Source organism: Chelon labrosus (assembly GCF_963514085.1).
Source record: "Chelon labrosus genome assembly, chromosome: 22".
Taxonomy (NCBI): domain Eukaryota; kingdom Metazoa; phylum Chordata; class Actinopteri; order Mugiliformes; family Mugilidae; genus Chelon; species Chelon labrosus.
Window position 1 is genome coordinate 19723696 of NC_140355.1, and position 19059 is coordinate 19742754.

At 43.3% G+C, this 19059-nt stretch overlaps 1 protein-coding gene across 1 annotated transcript in view; it reads left to right on the forward strand.

The window, feature by feature from the left end:
• LOC311507901 (netrin receptor UNC5D-like) overlaps window positions 1-19059 on the forward strand; it is a gene marked incomplete at its 5' end in the record, with an annotated part of 75059 nt that overhangs the window by 6135 nt on the left and 49865 nt on the right. The gene's annotated exons all lie outside the window — the stretch shown is intronic.

Consider the following 19059-nt stretch of genomic DNA (forward strand, 5'->3'; position numbering starts at 1 on the left):
ATGGATGAACCCGATGATGACTCACGGATGAATCAGTGGCCGTCACCATCTTGGCAGTGCCTGACTCCACCTAACTCCCAGCTACTTCAAAAATGAGTCACCCAAGTCGGCCCTGACATTAATTTTGCACAATATCACTTAAACACATGAGTCAGAAAAATATTCTCCCTCAAACAGCTGCCACCCAAAAGTGTTTTTTTTTGTTTTTGTACTACACTGTAAACATATTTATTTCTCCTCTAAAGGTGGATATGTTTTTTAACTTGTAGGTCTTTGACCGTAGACAATTTAAAGATGGATGGCGGAATTGCTCCTCAAAAGTGAAGCCAAAGCAAGTAGAGCTCCCCCTGGTGGTTGACTGCAGTACAGGTCGTAAGCTCCGCACCCTCCATGTTAGTGGATGGGACTTGGGCCGAACTAAAACACTAAAATATACGTCAAATACATTTTTTTCAAGGATGGTTTCAGTCATTTTAGGTAGTTAATATAATACTGATGATTAGAAAATAAATAAAAATGTATAACATTTCTTTGTAACTGGTGGAGGTAGAGCAGAGCGCAGTATTAATTAAAACGCGAGTGAGTCTGGTCGGGTCATTGATATCGCGGCCAGTGCAAGGAAGTAGCGATGCTTTGTCCATATATATACAGTCGATGGGTTTGATTGACTCACTTTTGGAGGCAGCCTCTAGAGGCCAGTTGATGAACTGCAATACGTATCTTTGGCATTAGCTTCATTTTTTCAGCCCCAGAGGTTGCATTTGCACCTTGAAGGCATAAGTCTCTAACTCTAATAGAGTTTTTATCTCTTGAAGTATCATTAATTGTGACATCTCACATTGTTTTTGGAGATTTTTTTGACTAACTTTACCTCAATGATACCTCAATAAACAGCGGAAGAAAATAGAAAATAAATTAAAAAATACATTTCTTCAAGTCTTTTGAGTTGCTGCCTTGGACTCTTGGTGCACATTTGTGCGGCATGGTTAAGGGTGTAGCTGTCACGAATGAGGAAAATTAGCTTGTAAGACCCAATCGGTTTTCTCCTAGCCAGGCTGTAAACATGTTTGTTTCCGCTGTGAAGTTGGGCATTTTAACATGATAGTCTCTGGGGACTGACTTGCTTTTTAAGCCAGCCTCAAGTGGCCATGTTGGCTTCATGTTTCCAGCCCTGGAGGTTGCCAGTTGGTAGAAACATGGCAGCGCACCACGGTTGGCTACATGGAACTGGAAGGCGCTCCCTCAGAAATGTTTAAAAGTTTAAACTTAACCATATCTTAACACACAATTCATTCCTTTACATTAGCGTAGTAGATTGTAATGCCATGAATATGGAGGAGCATAGATGTTTTGTTACATTATAATGTTTTCAACATGGCTTTTGTTTCATTTTAACTTCTCTATTGGTCATATGTGCAGACTTTACAGCCGTTACAGGGATATTTTGTTTTGTGCCTCCACCATCTTAGTGCATAACCTTGTAATCAGACACAGGAGGAAGCAAAATGAAAATGAATGGAGCCGTGCAGTGCCTCGCAACACAAGGAGATAAACTTCAAAATAAGCAGGAAGCTGTGGCGCCCCTGGCGTGACATATAAATATCTGAAAACTCTTACAGACACTTTACTGGACGACGCCGCAAGAGGAAAAATAAGTAGAAAAACAAAATGTTCCCAAATGAATGCCAGTATCAGTAGATTTTTAAGAACAGACCTGGCCATCTTTGACAGCCCACACTTGGATGTGAATGCACGCTCTGATGGCCTCCCTCTGAAAGCGGCAGATAGCTTCAGATATTAAAACCATCATTTCTTAACACACCATTTGTGCACAGTAGTGATTTCCTTTCAAGCATGGTATAATTTTTAGGCTCAAATAGATTTCGCATGCGTCCATTCAATCACTGAATCAGCGGGGATGTGAAATGATTACCCCGTGGTGTTGTCTGTTTTTATTTTCAGCCGTTACTCCATTACACACATTTGTTTTGTTCCGTTAAAATTGTGATGGGGTTTTCAAGCTAAAAACAGTAGCCATTAGCAACACTGCCCATTACTTTATGGCTCTCCAATACTTCTAAGAGAAATCGTGGTGAATCATGATTCTTCTAATTGAGTTCTTTCATCCTTTTGTCAGAGGAAAAGGATCAAACAGAACTCCTTCTCATTATTATTTAAAGAATGCTGCGTCATCATTAGATTTAGCAGCTCAGCATCGGACTCTTTCCTCAGCACGTTTTCTTTCTTCAGCACATTATTGAATTACATATTTCCAGTAGCCTGTTATACAGTTGGCGTGATGCCATCTGGCTAACTATGGGATGGACTGCCGTGAAATTTCATACAGGTATTTAAGAGGTACTCACTGAGAAGATGAAATCTGCTCTCGTAACCTCCAGGGCCTACAGCACGTCAAAACGTTCACTTACCCTGTGAAGTATCTCTTTCAGGTTTATTTACGCGGAATTGCATGCCACAGATGAAGTGTGATTTTGAGTCATCCTGCAAACTTCTTCCTCTTGCACCTCTCTTTGCACCTGCTATTCTTAGCATTGAGACTTCTGTTCTTTGCGTGGCTGTGTGTGCTCTTAATGGTAAGTTCACAGTACAAAGGACAAAGTTATTAAAGGGCCAAGCATGGACGGTTGGATTGTTCCCGAGACAAGTTGTCATGGAGTCATCTGTTTAAATATCAACTAGTGAAATAAAATACAGCATATGAGACTCTTTGCCACATTATTGAACCACAGGGTTCAGTTTGTTGCTTCCATTGAAAATAAGTTGTAGCCTGTTGCTTTTTCTTGTACAAACACAGTGTTCTAGCATGTTCCTGTTGGTTCTTGGCAGAACTTTGCAAATGTATGTCAGATCTTTGCAACAGAAAAGACTGGACAGAGAACTTCTGGAATGGTTTGAGACCATAGACAGTATAAAGATGGACGGCGGAACTGCTCCTCAAAAGTGAAGCCAAAGCAAGTAGAGCTCCCCCTGGTGGCTGACTGCAGTATAGGTCATAAGCTCCACCCCCTCCATGTTAGTGGGTGGGACTTGGGCCGAACTAAAACACTAAAATACACGTCAAATAATATTTTTTCAAGGATGGTTTCCGTCATTTTAGGTAGTTAATATAATGTTGACGCATGTTGAAGTGTGAGTTTTTTGGATATGTTTTGTTTTAGTCATTTCTACAACTAACATTTATAATCTAAAATTTCCTTGTAACTGGTGGAGGTAGAGCGGAGCGCAGTATTAACTGAATGTGAGTGAGTCTGGTGGAAGTGTGGTCGGCGCCGCCCATATCCCTTGGAAAATAGCATCAGTTTGGCCAATGCAAGGAAGTGGGGGCGCTTTGTCCATATTTATATACAGTCTATGTTTGAGACCAACCTTTAACATGAATCGATGTTGGAAAGCATTGTTACTTGCATGCCTGCAGCATCAGAGGTCTCAGTCACTGCTTATACATGCATCTGTTTGTTTTTTCTCTTCATGCTGAAGCAATCTGGGATTGAGACTTGTTGGAGGACCGCTTGGCCCATCTCTGAAGCGCTGCACGCCAGTTTAATTCCCATAATCCTTCACTCTGCTTAGACGGGAGAACCACACAAACAACAAACAACCATAGAACTGCCTTTAGTCTTGTTTGCACATGATACTAACACTTGTGAAATATGACAGCTTCTCTTTAAAGGACACTTCTTTGGCACATAGTATGCATGCATTGAAAGTCGCTTGTGCGTCTTCAGTGTCTTTCTTCTTTTATTTCTCTCAGCTCTTTAATCCACCCTCTCTGCAATCCCTTCTGCCTTTGCATTGTCTCTTTTTTTTTTTCATCACAGTACAAACAATAGCATCTCAGCTCAAATGCCTGTATATTATAACACGGAGTGCTCTGTTGAAACCCCCTAGAAGTCGGGCCTGCATGACAATGTGTAGCTTTGCTGCTTGGGCATGCATTAGTATTCAGGGGTCGAGGATACAGAGGATTTCTTTGGACATGATCTGGGATTTAGTGAGTGTTTCTGAACAGTATCTGTCTCTAACAGTGTCCACGTAGCACGCAGGCAGAGGTGGGCCGACGAGCCACATGTAGAGAAAATGAACATCTCGCCTCTGCTGAGACACTTCTGACTGTCCGTCCAGCTTTATCTGTAGGAGGCAGTTGAACAGCAGCCGTATATCTCGGTACAAGCTATTATAGTCTGACTCAGGTGGTAGAATGGCCCCTGGGTTCAACATCGAGCAGGGGCTGTAGCCATTAAAGCAGTAAGCTGTGAATTAAATGCAGACAGACTCGACAACACATGCCCTAACGCTGTTTGACCAGGGGGTTTAAAGCAGAGGACAGAGACCGTGTGTCCAGAGGCAGCTAACTCATCTGAGGAGATATATTTTACCATTGTGTTGTGCTGTTTTTTTTTCTCATATTCGGCTCAGATGTGCCTTCCAGGAGACACAAAGGCAGACAGGGAAAACAAACTTAGAGAAAACATCCATTACAGCCGGAGCGAATAGCTTCTACTCCTTTTTTTTTTTTCCATAAGCAAGAGAAGTGCTTTCACAGCCGTCCTATACCAACTAGATGAACCTGTAAGATGTGCAGCGGGGTAAAATTACATTTTAACACCCTATAATGTCTAAATGTTTCATACCAGTAACTCATCTTCTAAGCTAGCCACTCTCACCTGCTCAACTTTCCATGACTTAGCAAGTGTGAGCAGTGTTTGTCTTCTGGCATTTTAAAATTTTATGCTAAAAAAATAAAATAATTAGCTTTCTTTCTTTTTTCTTTTTGTCTCCAAACACTGAGTTGGTTGTTTAATAAAAGATGTACATAAAGAAACACAACCTAATTTATAGTAATGAGGTTTTAAGACGTACTACTCCAAGGCAACAAATACTAAAGGAATTTGTTTTCTTGACTTGCGGTTTATATATTTCTTAATGCATCTTGTTCTCAGCATAATGTAGTCTGATTGCTACACCGATCAGCCATAACATAATGACCACCTTCCTAATATTGTCTAGGTCTCTCCTTGTGCCTCCAAAACAGTTGTGACTCATCAGAGAATGGACATGGGCCTTCTGAGGGTGTCCTGTGGTGTCTGGCAACAGGATGTTGTTAGTGGGGGGGGGCATTTGAGTGGAGGGGCCTCTGAAATGTAGTGAATTTGGAGGCCAGGTCAACACCTTGTGCTGTTCTTCGTGTTTTGTTTTTTTTTAGTTGTTCCTAAAGTGTTTTTATGTGTGTGTCTGTGTCTGTGTCAGGCTGCATCCTGCTGGGGATGGCTGCTGCCATCAAGGAGTGTCTGTTATCTAGCCGTTAACGGACACTAGTTGTGCCAATTTCTGGTCGTGAACAGTGGTCTCCTGTCAGTGGTCATAATGTTGTGGCTGATTAGTGCATTTTTATCAATATTTTTTCAGCAGAGACAGAAGTTAACAATAAACTATATATGTCACAGCAAGATGTAGTGTAGGCTGTCGAACCTCTAATGAATGTCCGTTTATTATCAATATGCAGCATTATTCAAGCCATTAACTGGGCAATGATGTGTTGTCACCCTGAAATATACTGCATCTATCAGTAGAGAAATGAGAAAGAAAGGAGGTCACCAAATGTTGGACGTCAAAACTCTTTCTCATCTTTTGTCTGTGTGTGTTTTTTTAATTCATAGTGACCGTAGCGCGTCCGTCCAGTCCCGTGTAGCCATCATCCTGGATTCTGACAGATGCACGGAGCACTTTGGAGGCCCGATGCTCCACAGATTTAAACAGATATATGCAAAAATAAATAAATGTATTTGGCTTCTCGGCCAAGAGCAACCAAATGTTAAAAATATATGGAAGGAAACAGATGAGATATAAAATATCCCGGAGGAAGATGCTGATGTTGTGCCCTGCAGGAAGAGTTAATGCACTCCGCTGAATGAAGCGATCAACCAGATGCCGGCGTGCTTTGCCCCCAGCAATAAATCCATCCAGGCCGTCTTTGAGACATTTAAAAACACTAAACTGCAAAGCCCGCGTGCAGCCTGGAAGGTGGACAGATTAATGCAAACTGTTCGCACCTCTTTGTTCCACGGTAAATTGGAGCATAAGTGTGGCATCTTCTCATGTCTCAACTCTCTGCACGAAAGCTTACAAGCACATAAATGCAGATTAAATGCAGACATTGTGCCGCTATCGTTAGGAGAAAAGACTCTTGCGAGACACAAAATATTACTGGATGACAGGGAGTCGCTTTTGTTGGGATAATTTGGAATCACAAACCTTTGAGGGAAGAGCTAAACCCCCGACTTACGAGACCGAGCTTTGTTGTGACAAACGCTGAAAGTCGTGTCTCATTACCGCTCTCGTACCTTCTGAACAGATGTGGCAATCAGAGTGGCATTTTGAAAACGGCTCACTAAAAGGTGAGAGGAGAGTTTCTAGCGAGCAGGAGAAATAATGTCGTCTGAATGATGCGGTCGAGTTTATCGACGTGAATATAATAAGGCGCAACAGTTCCGCAGCCGAAGGCAGATGGCGTGGCATTTAAAGACCGAGTGTGGAGATATTGAAAGTGCAGAGTTTATGCCTTGCTTCCTGTGATGTTTCCCGCTTACATCTTCTCGTTTCAGTACCGTGTCTATAGGAATAAGCGATAGAAACTTTTATTCTAGTTATTTAGGCCGTTACACGAATGATAAACGACATCTGTAACTCTGCTGTGTCGCATCATAGCTAAGATTTCAAGAATTAAAAGTGAGACGCAACTTTTGCCGGAGAACAGAAACGGGCCATGACACGCGGGAATACAGCCAGCGTAAAGGAGAAAAGGAACAATCAGAGAGTCGGCTTTTAATTGTCTCCGAGTTTTTCTTGTTTGCGTCCAGTGCGTCTGCAAATAAACGCCAAAGCTCTGAGCTGTGCAGTCTGGTGCAAGTCTGCGAGGTTACTCTGCAGCAGCCTACTTCTGTTTGCACACGATTTAATCAACGCAGACGACGTGGCTCTGCCCAGTGCTCCACTTTTCAAACCGGAGGCTGCCTATTCATCACGTGTTTGTCCTGCTTCCTTCACACAGTTGCGCGAGGGTTTAATTGAAGGAGAGGTTTTACACATTTTCACACCTGTAGATGCTAATTATCACACATTAATCTTTAAACTCCCCACGGAGAGATTTTTTACCAGAAATCACAACTCCTCGTTTACAAAGTGTTAGCTGAAATGGTTTATTTATATTATTAGCATTATTCCTGGATCTGTGGCTCATCCCAGGGATTGAGTATGCGCTCGCTGACAGAACTTGGCTCTCGAGTGTCTATTCTCAGCACGTCTGTGATCCCGCCTTCACCAAAATAACCAACACCTTGCATTCTGCTGCCTCATTTCAATGAAACAGTTTCTGCGTCTCCTCGCACTTTCTGTGCAGAGTGTGCCAAACAGAAATACACCAGCATGCCGTCATATTGTTCTCCCTGCGGTCTGCCATGGAAATGAGTGAGGAGTATCTAAAATGTTGATGAGGCTTTATTCTAGAATAGTAACAATACAGAAAATGACCACGGGGTTACCTTAACCGTCAGAGTCTTCTTGAGGTCCTCTGCTGCTGCATTCGGTTGAAACCTTTTCTTGAGTTCTTTTAAACTGGCATCTTGTATAAAGTCAGTCTAAACGAGTGAAGGATTACGCAGGAACTTGATCAGTAACAGGCGGTTTAAGCTTCTGTGTCTGCGTCGGGCGGCCTGTATATGGCGACAGCGCAGACCCTAACGCCGTAGCTACTTCCGGCTGCTTCTCCATCTCCACAATTTTCAAATTGATTGTTTTGGATCCATAAAGATGGAGCACATCGAGGAAAGGTTACCTGAGGAGTTTCGGAGATGCAAACATTTGTATCACTCGTCTTCTGCAAAATTCCAGCGAAAGTTTCAGTCGCCATTGTTGAAAGTGAAGCAGGAAGTAGAAACAAGCGTTTTTACAGAACGAGCCAGACTCATGAAGACTTCCTAATATTGTGTAGGTCTCCCTTGTGCCTCCAAAACATTTGTGATTCATCAAAGAATGGACATGGGTCTTCTGAGGGTGTCCTGTGGTGTCTGGCAACAGAATGTTGTTAGTGGGGGGGCCTTTGAGTGGAGTGGCCTCTGTGGATCATCCCACAGATACTTGATCAGTTTGGGATCTAGTGAATTTGGAGGCCAGGTCAACACCTTGTGCTGTTCTTCATGTTTTTTTTTAGTTGTTCCTAAAGTGTTTTTGTGTGTGTACCTGTGTCGGGCTGCATCCTGGTCTTGCTTGTCGTGCTAGTTTCGAGGATGAAGCCTAATGTCCCTAAAAACGTAGTTCCTCAAATGGCCACTAGAGGCTGGCCCCAAAAGCAACTTCCATGTTAAAATGTTCAGCTGTACCAACTTCAAAAAAACAGTTTTGGTCTTTGTGGCTAACTTCTCCCTTTATGACACAGGTGTCAAATATACGGCTCATGGGCCAAAAGCGGCCCACCAGAGGGTCTAATCTGGCCCGCGGCATGAATTACATAGAAGACTGCAGTTTATGAAAGTTATGAAAATAAGCGCTATTCCGAATTTGTCCACTGTTTCAGTAAGAGAAGTGGACAGAACACATCACTGAGACCCAGGACTAAACAGCAGACTGCAATGTGCCCAAATTGCACTTATTTTTCTTAAGAAATTTAATTTGTTTTTAAAGGATAGTTTATTTACTTGTTTTTCTTTGCACTAAAACAAATGGAAAAAGCCTAAAGTTGTCGTTATTTATTAGGTTATTATGCTGTTATGTTACTGGTCCGGCCCGCTTGAGATCAAATTGGGCTGTATGTGTCCCCCAACTAAAATGAGCTTGACACCGCTGCTTTATTACATGTGCATTTCCCTCTCTCTCTTTGCCTGTTGTTTAATTAGCCAGGAGTTAGATGCAGTGTCTAGATGGTGACAAAGTGCCAAAGAAATCACTACAAGAAACTGGATTAGTTTCATATTAGATCATGTACCGCAGCCATTAATGTTCTTTATGTCATGTCTGAGCTATTTCTGTAGATACAGTATGGTGCAGATACAGAGTCTGAGATCAGGATGGAAATATATACGTTATTGTCCTTGGAGAACCTTTGCTTGCTCTCAGACTTATGGAGCCTTTTTTACCAGACAATTACAGCAGTATCTGTATGGCAATCAGCGCATTAAAGTGCAGAAGAAGTCCATGCAGCAAACAAATCAAATTAAACAGAGGTGTAAATGTAAATTGAAAATATTCTAAGGTTATTTCCAGGCTGCTTCCTTAACAACAAGCCAATAAAACAGTGAAATTGAAAAATAAATAAATAGGTGGACGTGCAGTGGAAACAATAACAAAGATGAAATCAATGAAAGCACAGCAAAGCCAGAATACTGCACATGCTGATGTACATTTTTTTTTGTTGTTGTTGTTCCAACAAATGCATCACAGCAGCCGAGCCAAGCATTGAGATGCTGCTGGGGGTTTTTTTTGTTGGCAAAGGACGATATGAGGTGGATTATTCACTATTTTCTCTGCATCCACTCTCAGCACACACTCCTTACTGTATATAAAAGGCTGCGGTGAATAACCCTACTTGCAGTGTGTGCTCGGTGACATAAAGCAGCGTAGCTTTTACCTTCAGTGCATAGATAAAAGCGCGGGTCTCTCATCTATACCATAGAGTCTGAACCTTCTTCTTAGGAAGCATAGATTCTGATGTAAGCTGAAACAAAGGTGCTTTTCTACAGATATGTTCGCTCCAAGGTATCTTTTGTGCAGACCTGATGGATGGAAGTGCTATGAATAATTGATTATGATTAGTTGGTGACCTGAGATCAAAAAAACTCTACAGTTTTCTTCGTGTTTGCTATAGTTTGATGAGCATGACACTATTGCATAGAAGTGGTTTTTCTTTTTTACTCTGCAAAGCTCAATCATGACTGATGTCAGTGATGGCTGTGAACTCTGGAGGGGATTATTTAGAACATTTTCACCCAGTAATAAGCTTTCCTATTCAGGTTTCCAGGTATTTTTCCTTTCACTCTAAGCTGGAGTGCTGTTTGATGCTGATGACAATAACAGGTCAAAACAAGGGCAGGAGGAAAAGGAATGTAATAGTCAGCTAGTGGTGAGGCCTTAATAATGTGTTTTTGTAATATTCCCTTTGTGTAAACGGAGCTGTTTCAGGAGTTTAAAGGAGTCTGAATATCTGCTTCGCATTTCTTATATGTGATGTTTAATAAAAATCCTTATACACAGATATACACCGATCAGCCACAACATTAAAACCACTGTTAGGTGAGGTAAATAACATTGACCATCTTGTGACAATTCAATGTTCTGCTGGGAAACTTGGCATTCGTTCATGTGGATGTTCCTTAGACATGTAGCACCCACCTAGACCAGACCAGGCACCCCCACCCCATAGCAATGACACTCCTTGATGACAGCAGCAGGATTCAATCTCAAACGCTTTAGGAACAACTCAAAAAAACATGAAGAACAGCACAAGATGTTGACCTGGCCTCCAAATTCACTAGATCCCAAACTGATCAAGTATCTGTGGGATGATCCACAGAGGCCCCTCCCCTCAACCCGTAAGACCCAAAGGCCCCCCACTAACAGGACACCCTCAGAAGGCCCATGTCCATTCTCTGATGAGTCACAACTGTTTTGGAGGCACAAGGGAGACCTACACGATATTAGGAAGGTGGTCAGAATAAGAAAAAAGATAAAAAGAAAATATTGGGTACATCCAATGTTGAGAAGGACAATATTAAGTTTATTTCAGGATGTCAGTGGGGTACAATTCCAATACTGGAACCACAGATTGTACCGGAGATGTACACGCAATCTAGTTGATCCTGATTCATACTGGTAGTATGTCCAAAGTAGGAACACACGGTCTGTTAGAAGCCATTTTGTATTGTGACATTTGCACATATGGTGGCTCAGAGTGGTCAAAATAACTTTAAATAGGTGCAAAAATTAAGTCTGCTCCTGACAAGATTGTCTGTATGACAAGATTTTTAAATGTGCATCAATTTGGGTCAATAAATACGGGCTTGATGTGCAAACAGGCCTTACTAGGTTCTGTGTATATGTTCTGCCCATCCCGAATGGATGTTATGATGGTGACCGAACCCTTCAAGATATGCGTGCCCTAGCTTTAGCACAACAGGAAACTTGCCTAACTCTTCTCTCTTGAATCAAGACACTGATTCGGGCTGACAGTAATGGGGGCAGGGGTCTCGCATAAACCCGAATGAAGAGAGCTTTCTCTTTTCGTGTATATTTAAATATTGTTATGCGGCTCCCGAGGCTGTGAAGGGTTGTCTTGCCTAATGTGTAAGACAGCGCCTGAAACCGTACCCGGAGACTGAAAGTTGAAATGCACAATGGAAGAAAGAGAGCGAAAGAGAGAGAGAGAGAAAGAGAGAGAGAGAGTACTAAATTATACCAGAGAAAGAGTGCGGCTCTGAATCCTCCATCGATTTTTAAACTACATCGTCTCTTCTTTGATCTGAGGTCACAGATAATCTCTCGGACCAAAGTTTTGGATTTTGGCAAGAAAATTGAACATTGATCTGCTTTCTGGTCAACGCGATTATTGCAGAGTAGCCCAGAGTGTTCTCCAGATTCAGGGCAGCGGCATTTATTTCCTTATCCTTTTGCCATTGCTAAGCCCCTTGATAAACCACAGGCGGACAAGGCTCAGCTAGATGTTCCATGTAATCATCGCTACACAGATCCTTACCTCCCTTCAGGAAAACAACTCACACTGATAAACTCCTTAGAATGATTTTCAGGGAGCTGTATCGAGCCTTCGCAGACACCGAATCAATCCGTTTCTGTGTTTATAAGGAAACTAGCTCGGCTTAAGATCCCCAAAAACAAGGGCGGCGCACTGTACGCTCTGACCTATCGCAGAAGACGACTTTATTTCCATCTGTGTTGAAACGCTGCGAGAGGGCTCAGAGATTGAAATGAGTGATAGAACTCAAGAGATTACTGAAGGACAGAGTGAAAGAAGAGGAGAGGGGAAGGTGGAACAGAGGGGATATCTGTGTTTATAGACTTCAGCTGAAAGGATGATACCCTGATGGAGAGATAAGAGAAAGAGGTGGTGGTGGGGGGGGGGATAATAGGAGAAAGAGGACATTTGAAATGGAGAGGGTGACGGGAGAGTGAAAGAGAGGCTGAAAATGGATACGGCTCTGGTCGTCTGGAGGAGGAGAAGATAGCAGCTCCTGCAGATCCAGCGATGAAGAGATAGCGATTGAAGGAAAGCATCCGAACGCGGGGGTGTATAGAGGAAGTATGGATATCTGTTCCCGCTGATGTCCTGTCAAAGGCGGACTCCGCTGTTGTGTAGCGCGATCCTGGCAGGTCCGTGAGATACCATCAGCCCCGGCATGAACTCACAGCGGAGGATGAGGGGTGTGGACTGGTGAGAGGAAAGCGAGATGCCTCCGAGTCTCTCAGTGTCACAAACTGTTAGTTAAAGAAGTGAAACAAATGAAGTGGTCCACTGAGTGAAAACTACTTGTGCATGCAGAAGCGGTTCCTAATTTCCAGACACGCGGGTCTTTGGATAAACATAAACACGACGACTTTAGGGAGGAGGGGGGGATGACACAAATAAGGGCTTGCGGCGTTTTAATGGCTGAATTATGCTGATTTTTTATTTTTTATTTATTTATTTTTTTCATGCACGGAGTAATGTGTCCCCTCGGTTCGAGGATTAAGTATGACACACACAGCTGGGACCAGACTGAAGACGTTGCTGGGAGCATGTTCCGCTTGTCTAGCAGGGTTCGTCTGCGTCTGGCCTTCAGCCAACCCTCACAGCCCCCACACGCCGAGCTGCACGCCGCAATGTCACATCACACAAACATTTCCCCAAAGCTGGGTTCGCATCAGACAGACGCTCTCCCAGAGCTATATCCATCCACCTCAACCCGCGGCCCACGCCGTGTCACCAGCTATGTACACAGCTGCCTCACGAGGACCCCCTTCCTCCCCCTTTTGCGTGGAATTAAGTACGACGGAGACGCCCCAGACGTGGCAGAGCTGGGCCCGACTCGTCCTTCAGAGCTGCTCGTATTGGGACACTTGTACGTGGCACTGCCTGGCCCTCTCAGGACCTTTTAATCAACTCTGCCAAAGTGTCACAATGGACGACTGTGCCAAACAAACCAAGAGATAAACGGAGAAAGACAGAGCAACAACGTGGGCGTCGGAAAAAGCGTAAATCTTGATTGTGTTCTATGCTCAGCTTACCTTTGACTTTAGACGAGTTACACGTGCATAATCCTTTATTCAACATCTTTATGTCACTGAGGATGTTGGGAGCAAGTGATAAGCAACTAGTAGTACTCACATTATCATGGAAACCACACACCGGGATTATCTGTATAAAAGCTGTGTGTGTAGGGGAGGCAGCCAGAGGAGCTTCTCTCCAGAGAGAACCCGCAATTAAACTCTCTACGAATCGCTGAATAAAGAAACCTTTTTGACTTTTTGACTCAGTCTCTCGAAGTTCTTTTATAGAGGCGAGATCAGACGCATGTTAAGGGACATGACTGAAGCTGCAACACCTCGACGTCTGCCGTCAAGGCTTCTGTCGAGAGCCATTGGCATGAGCCTGAAGGGAACGCACAGGAAGCGCTCCCAGGGTCAGGCCCATGGATAGAGCTGAATGGATGTTTGTATTCCTGAAAGCATACAAGTGACCATCGTGATCAGCTTGACCATGATTTATTGAGCAAAGCTTGAAAGACGGAGTCATGTCAGCCTGCTTGAAGAGGGTGACTCATTCACCTCTGACAAATGTGAAGGAACCTGTCAGTCTATCTGATTTTTATTTATCTTTTTTTTTTTTTGGCTATTTCTCGTTCATAAAAAAAAGCCATTCACTCAACACGTTAGAGTATGTGTGATGGAGGGACATTTTAGGATACACATTTGTTTTCTTTTTAGTTTTGCCTACACCGATCAGCCACAACATTATGACCACAGACAGGAGAAGTAAATAACATTGACCATCTTGTGACAATTCAGTGTTCTGCTGGGAAACTTTTGGACCTGGCATTCATTGGTGTGGAGGTTACTTAGACATGTAGCACCCATCTAGACCAGACCAGGCACCACCACCCCATAGCAATGACACTCCTTGATGGCAGCAGCCATCCCCAGCAGGATGCAGCCACAAAAACACTTCAGGAACAAAGAAACACATGAAGAACAGCACAAGGTGTTGACCTGGCCTCCAAATTCGCTAGATTCCCAGACACCACAGGACACCCTCAGAAGGCCCTTGTCCATTCTCTGATGAGTCACAACCGTTTTGGAGGCACAAGGGAGACCTACACAGTATTAGGAAGTCATAATGTTATACCTGATCGGTGTATATGGATAGTTTTATAAGACCAGTGTGAGGGATTTAGGAGGCTCTATTAACAGAATTAGGCTTCAGTTTATAATTATGTTTTCATTAGTATAAAATCACCTAAAACTATAAATTGTTGTTCTTACAGGTGGAGACAGGTAGATGTTTTTTGTCAGTAACTACCACAAATGAATGGATAATTGGGCCAACTGTGCAAAGAATTTAGAATTCGAAAGTCTTGTTAGCGACTGATCAAAATAACCATCACACCTCCACATCTCCTCCTCTGATGGAACCTCTAAACTCCAGTAAGTGCTTTCAGACGAGCATTCTCACTACTGGATTGTGACAACAGCCTAAAGCGCTGAGGAGACTGGGGAATGGGTTTAGTCATGTTGTTTCTTAATTCAGAATAGCTTTTTTCACAATCACACCTCCTCATGTTTATTAATGACAAGAAACCAGAGCAAACTAATGAATAAACAACAGTTCCTGATGCACTTCTTTAAAAAAAAAAAAAAAAAAAAAAAAAGGAAAGCAGAAAAACTGATTCAGAGGGTGAAGTGAACTGCGGCTCTGCAGAGTCACTGCTAAAAACCCCAGTCTGATTTTTGACCACTTAATAAAATCAAAAAGAAAACTAAAGGTCTTACAGGCATTACGATCAGGCATAACATTATGACCACCTCGCATGTTTTTTGAGTTGTTCCTAAAGCGTTTTTGTGTGTGTGCCTGGGTCAGGCTGCATCCTGATGGGGATGGCTGCTGCCATCAAGGAGTGTCATTGCTATGGGGTGGGGGTGCCTGGTCTGGTCTAGGTGGGTGCTACATGTCTAAGTAACATCCACACTAATGAATGCCAGGTCCAAAAGTTTCCCAGCAGAACATTGAAGTGTCACAAGATGGTCAATGATATTTACTTCTCCTGTCAGTGGTTTTAATGTTGTGGCTGGTTGGTGTATCTGTGTGTATCTTGCCTATGTTCATATTTTGGCATCATGCAGCTTTGTATACTACAACTACACCAGCTACAATCACATAGTATACTCTGATACTGAAGAAAATATAAATATGCTGATTTAAAGTCATGGTTTAAATTATTTCTATGATTTCTTTAACGGACACCAGACCCTGATGTCACAGCCAAGAGTGAAAGCGGTTGTAGCAGTGTGTGAATAAAGACTGGGTGAGGGGGAAGAAATAATGTATTCATATTTGTTTACCTCGCTGCCGCACCGAGCCAAGAAAGTTGAACTTCAGTGACCCACTGACGATGCAAATTCCTCCTGATTTGATGACACGTTTGCCCCTCAGCCGAGTGCAATCTTGTGTTTTTATTTTCCCCGTAGTTAAATCTGCTTCGCTCTCACTTAATCAGGCATGTTGATTAAGTCTCTAATTTGGAGCAGTGGAGAGGAGGAGTAGATGAAGTGTGCGTGTGGTGGAGAGGCTGGTGGGGCTGGTGGTGGAGTATTGTACATAATATCAGTCGGTCGTTGCAGAGGATTACAGTGTCTTCAGAGAACATTTCTGTTTTACATTACTTCATTAGGCTCCCTTTGATAACCTTTCATTCCGCGTTATTAGTTTTTTCATTTAATCCCGGCCCTTGTCTAAGCCGCTGTCTGCGATGTACGGCACGGTGGCAAAAGCCCGCGGAGAGACGGCTCCTCTACAAGTGCAGGTCTACGTAATTAAGCAATAAGCCACAAGAGGCCGAGCTTTACAGTGTTTTCTGAACAGCTGCTGTGAGATGTGTTGTTAAGCACGACTTGTTAGCTGCTCTAAAAGAGAAAAAATAAATAAATCAGGGAACCATCTCCAAATATAATACTAGCTTTAAATCAATTAACGCCAACACAATTCCAATTGTTTCTTTTTAAATGAAGCGATATCAGGAATATAAACATTGTTGGAGTATTTATGATTATCTGATCGTATCTGGGGCGGCACGAATCCAGACCAACTGGTGTGCCGTAGGTGTGAATGGTTGCCTCTTTGTGTAAGCCCTGTGATAGACTGGAGACCTGTCTAGGGTGTACCCCGCCTCTTGCCCAATGACAGGTTGGGATAGGCTCCAGCCCCCCCTTGCAACCCTGATTCATTCATTCAGTGAATGAATGATCATATCAGCATTTTCAATAAGGACTTCTTTACATGTACTTTCTCCCCGTTTGCAGTGCAACCGGCGTCTCCCAAGCTGGATCCTAATTGCCTGCCTGCACGCGAGGGATAGGAAGCGACGCATGCATGCGCCGCAGCCGTCGTTACTGTTTTGTGATTTTAATCTCAGCAGGCTCGCGGTTTATTGTTGACTCTCCTGCAGTCATATCAGCCAAACACTTCCTGCTGCTGTTCATTCGCAGCAGAGGAGACACAGCGTGCTAATCCAGTTAGGTTACTGATGGATCATCTTCTTCAAAGAAAAGTGTCCACAAAGCAAGGCGTGGTTGGTTTTGGCAGCCGTCTTTGACAGTTTTAAATGTTGTAATAGGAGAAGAAGAAGCAGCCGCAGTTGGAGCCGCTGGCAACGAGACTGCTTACGGTGGAAAAAGGCCAATTATCGAGTGACTTCTTCAAATAGATAACATGAGTTTGTTGGCCGGCAATGCAACTAGAGCGTTCTCTTCTGTTGTATTTTTGACTTAGTAGTCACTCAGCTAAAATCAGGTTTAGTTAAGCCACAAAATATGATTAGCTTATAACATTTCTTAGTACTTTGAAGATCAGAAGCAGATAAACCTCAATGCTGAAGTTAAGTTAAGCTGGCACAGTGTGTTCCCCCTATGGCAACTTGAGTCTTGCCTCAAAAGTCAGTCTATCCCCTTAGATCCCCATGTTAACAACTTTAAGGCAGATATTACAAGGTGGGCACTGTATCGGACTGTTGTGGTAAAAAAAAAAAAAAAAAAAAAGGAGCTGAGCTGTAAGGCAAAGCTTTCCAGTCCTCAACTATGGTCATGAACGGTGGGTAGTGACCAAAACAAGGTTCCTCCGAGGGGTGGCTGGACTCAGCCTTAGCGATAGGATGAAGAGCTTGGACATTCGGAGGGGGCTCGGAGTAGAACCACTGCTTCTTTGCATCGAGAGAGCCCAGCTGAGGTGTTTGGGCCATCTTGTTAGGATTGAAGGTTTACCGGGCACGTCCAGCCGGGAGTCGAACCAGAGGTAGACCCAGAACTCGCAGGAGGGAGGGGTTATATATATCCCTTCTAGCCTGGGAATGCCTCAGGATCTCCTGGGAAGAGCTGGAATGTGTTGCTTGGGAGAAAGATGCCTGGAGTTCCTTACTTGGCCTGTTGCCACCACGACCCAACGGCAGTCCAAGTGGCTGAAATTTAAAGCCAGCGCAGTTCCTCAAACGGCCACTTGAGGCTTGCTCCAGAAGCGAGTCAATCTCCATAAAACACTCTGTTAGCGGAAATAAACATGTTTACAGCGTGGTACAAAAGGTGATTTGTGTCTCTATCGCTAATTCCCCCATCCATGACAAATTAATTAAATTATATCAAGGCTTGAATTTCATGCATAATTAAGAGCGTGGCTGCTTTGGTTGAGCGTTGGGTGCACTCACAGGTTGCTAGCAGGGTGCCTTGGCTTCAGTAATCGTAAGTAAGAGTGTCTGTCTTCTGTGAAGTCAGTTTATTTATAGAGCACATCTAAAAACAACCAATCTCCTGTACACAAAGATCGGATCACGAAATAACGTGATGATGTAATCAAATGAAAAAATTAAGAAAGCAAGAAGGCTGTTGTGCTTTCCATCGTGCTACTGCTTCCGCCATAGCTCCCTGCAAGCACAACTTCACTTTAATGGTGTTTAAGCGGCACCGCGTGAAGCATTAACACCAGTTTTCTTTCATAGTGTGGATATTTGTTACCCCTCCCCCCGCCCCAGTCTCCCCCACTGTGCAGGCTTAATTGCATGTTGCGGGGAGTGACGAGTTTGAACGCTGGACACCAAACATTAGCTGTTCATATCTCTGTATTCACATATTAATAAATCTGTTCGCGCTGGCTGACTGAAAAGCAGGTTTCCGCCGGGTTAGACAGGCATCACGTACGTCGCTTGAAAGCTGCAATTTCCCAGATACCCAATAAAGCCAGCCCTGTTATACATTAATGGTCTGAGCCTGTCATCTTTTGTGCACAGTCTGGCATAATTGAAATACCAGGCTTTTAAATTCCCATCAGTTGTCTCGTCTCATGCCCGGCTCATTATGGGCTGCATCACCGGCAATGTATTCACGAATGACCTGAGCGAGGTTCAGTCAAAGTTCTCCTGCAGAAATAGACGATGTGATTGTCAGAGAACGTACCTGTGCACAGATGCAGTATTTAATTGCACTATTTTACCTCTCCTACCTTAAATTACAGGCCCTTCATTTGTAAACTCACTCCTCACTGCCTCCCTTAAAACAATAAGAGGCGCTTGTGTTCCTCCTCTCAGTGAGTGCAGTTTCTCCTCCGTATGAATCAACTATGGTGTACAGATAGAGAGAGAGAGTCTAGCACAACAAGAACTGGCCATCTGTTTACCAAAACTGAAACTTTAGCAAGTCAAAGGGTTAGATATTGATATTCAGAGTAAAGTGAGCTCAGCTCTGTGAATTTGAATAAAAGCACACCGTTTAAATTGTTGTCCCGAACACAATCCGTGAAAT